Below are 3,190 nucleotides of genomic sequence, written 5' to 3' on the forward strand. Positions count from 1 at the left end.
TGGGGTGACCCAATAAGCATCACAGGACCTGGGTACAATATGTTATAAAAGTTTGGTCCTTGACTGGCTTTGAAGAGGTTTTAAATAAGGAAAATAATGATTCAAGGGTTGCCAGGAGGGTCAACCACGAGTAATGAATACAATGCATTTAAGATTATGCACGCTAAAAAGACAATTAAATACTCAAAAACGTATTTACAAAATACACCCACACATATTTCACTTAAGTAGGTTCATTGTTTTTTATGTTTTTTTTTTGTAATCAAATACAGACATCAAACAGTAAGTAATGTTATTACCATATGGATTTTTCCACTAATGACACGATGAGGGTACTACACTCGTGTGCACTGTAGGATATTACATGAAAGTACCAACAATACGTAGTTAAGATCAATTCTACTGGCGCTCAACTTCCAGTGGCTCACCGTCAAAGCCACTAAAACACAAATTTACACACAAATGGAAGGAGCGTCTAAGTAAACAATAATATCCAGCATAATCAAGTGATGCAATTTAAAGAGAATCCAAAAGAGGTGAATCAAAAAAGGTCCATATAAGCTTCCTTCAAGTTTTTAGTTCTGTTCTTTTATTATGGTATGTCATTCCATTTGATGAAGATATCCACCTTGAAGTTGTACGTACAATTTGTGCAAACATATATCGTACATCCAACAAATATTTCATAGCCTACGCGTTTCATCCCATCCGGGGCATCATCAGAGCTGTAAATAAGAGAAAAAGTAAAAATTACAATCACAAAACTGTAAAAGAAATCAAGTCACTACAAACCCGTAATCAACTACAATTTTGCGCCTGCCTATATACCATTCTAAACATACCAAATACAACAAATCGTAACCTGCCTATATATCAATCTATATGTTATTAGTTCCAACCAACAAAATCAAACGTCTCAATGGTGGTTTCGGAATAATTCTTTGCAATTGGTACATATGCTTATAAATTCAGAAATCCTTATTGTGAGCATAAAACATGCCAGCCTTCACATTTATTCTAGTTCTCTCTTCCCCTCCATGATTGCTACTCCTTAATCATAATAGCTCTTCTCACCTCTATTTATGATCCTAGTTGAAGGTGTGTCGGGCACTCCCCCCCCCCCTTCAATCTATAAATCTTGTTTGCCAATAGGTAATAGTTGAGACCTATACAAAGAAATTGACATTTAATCCTCATGCCCCTAATTAGTCGACTACAACTATCAATAATGCCTCATTCACTAACTCACCTATTTATAAGAGTATTAGTCTTATTTGTCCAGTTTTTCCAAATAACTTCCGCCCATAACAATTTTTTGTTTTTTCCTATATATGCTCAAAAGTCCTTATTGATTACAGGAGTTTTTCTATATTATCTAAAACAGAAGAATCATTTGCTTAATATACACTATGAATTTTAGTGACGTGCTCAAAAGAACTCCTTAAAGTGGTGAACTTATTCTCACCTAATTCAAGACTTGTGCTCTTCCATAGGTCCAATTCCCGCTTGCATCTAACCCCATGCAACTGTGGCTGTCGCCTGTAATGTACCAAGAAAATGCTCGCTCAAATAACCTTTTCAAGTTTCCTTGATAAATATTAAGGACTATTCTGTATTTTAACTGATGCCCAAACATACATCAATTTCAGCGCATTCCAAAAAAGTTCAGTGAAAATGACCCATCCTCCTTTATATCTCACCTCAATCTAATGTTCACTCCTTTGAGCCGAATTCTCCTAAAGTTGATTAGTAACAGTTATATCTGAAAGAAACAGCTTAGTGCTAGATTCCTTACCTTAGAATATCCCCAGGCGTCAAACTGGATCCGGAAAGTTTTGCGTTGCAGTACCCTTGCGCGTCAGTAGGCGTCGTCTGCGGCTCCGCGTCCGTCGTCTGCGTCATTGGTGCCGGGATGACGTCGTTGGAGTACTTTTTTTTTAAAATAACTTTATTTAGCAGTTTTTGAGAAAAAGAGAGCAGAGCACAGAGTTCAAATTGCAGTACATATACAAATTACATTTCAACATTGTTATTCCATTACGGTCAGCAAGGCACGAATTATCCCGCAACATCAATCATAGCTTAACCATTAAATTCTAAGACTGCAGTAGTTGGCATGATGGAGGTACAATCGGAGGAATCCCCTCCCAGCCCGTCATCCTTCCGTTTTGTTCCAATCATCTCTTCAGCGCCTGTTATCATACTATGTATAGTATACACAGATACATTTTTTAATACCGTGTTCCCCTCATCCCACCCCTGTCTGTTCCAAACCCTGTCCCTGCTGCGTAGGATGGGTTTGCTGCTGCGAAGCTAGGAGATCTCGGAATGGACCCCATATATCTTTAGGCCTGGAGGACGCCGGTATAGTTTTGGCATACATATCACTTTTTGTGGAACAGGGCGCTAAGCTATGGAGCCACCCAGATGCGTTTGGGCGCTCTTTTGCTACCCCAGCAGATTGAAACCTCTCTTTTTGCTAGGAGTAAGGAGATGGCAGCATATCTGCGAACCTTTAGGGGAATTTTTACCACATACCCCAACAATGCTATCTCGGGGAGGGGGTCCACTGGGATCTGAATCATTTTGCTTAAAAGCCTATGGACTTCCACCCAGAAATCGTAGACTCTGGGAAAGCTCCAGGCCAGGTGTGAGAAGTCCGCCTGCGGAGCCTGCCAACGTTGGCAGAGGTGCGGTCTGGAGGGGTCTATCTTGTGTGTGGGGGCAGGTGTAGCGTAGAGTCTACGTAGGAATTTAAAGTGTATCAATTTGTGTTTGCTATTCAAGGATACCATTCTGGTAACTTTACAGCAGTCCAGCCACTGCTCGTCCGTGATTGAACTGTCCAAGTCCGCCTCCCATGCAGAGCGCACCCTAGAGTCGTCCACCGGCATCATGTCAGAGCAAGCCCTGTACAACTGGGATATAAGGTGGAACTCCTTGTCGCTGTCTATCACCAGTGTAAGGGGGGGAAATGAGGTGGGCTCTAGGGGATAGTCTGGAACTTTGCTTCGTAATGTTGCGCATAGTCTGGCTAGGACAAATTTGTCCATGAACATAGCCTCTGCAAATGTGGACATATCCTCCATGTCAAAAACATGACCCGTAGGGAAGAGCTCTCCCAACTTGTGGATGTTGAATTTGGCGCAGGTTCTCTGCACTCATTTTTCGCCGGTTATGGGTAACAAGT

General features: G+C 41.0%; 1 long non-coding RNA gene across 1 annotated transcript; it reads right to left on the reverse strand.

The window, feature by feature from the left end:
- Window positions 1–257: 257 nt before the first annotated feature.
- LOC144753820 (uncharacterized) lies at window positions 258–1,936 on the reverse strand. Its single transcript, XR_013594547.1, has 3 exons — window positions 1,796–1,936; window positions 1,466–1,539; window positions 258–725 (listed from the first exon to the last, which is right to left on the reverse strand). It is a non-coding gene; the product is annotated as an uncharacterized LOC144753820 (long non-coding RNA).
- Window positions 1,937–3,190: the final 1,254 nt, after the last annotated feature.

The sequence above is a fragment of the Lissotriton helveticus genome, chromosome 5_1 (assembly GCF_964261635.1).
Source record: "Lissotriton helveticus chromosome 5_1, aLisHel1.1, whole genome shotgun sequence".
Taxonomy (NCBI): Eukaryota; Metazoa; Chordata; class Amphibia; order Caudata; family Salamandridae; genus Lissotriton; species Lissotriton helveticus.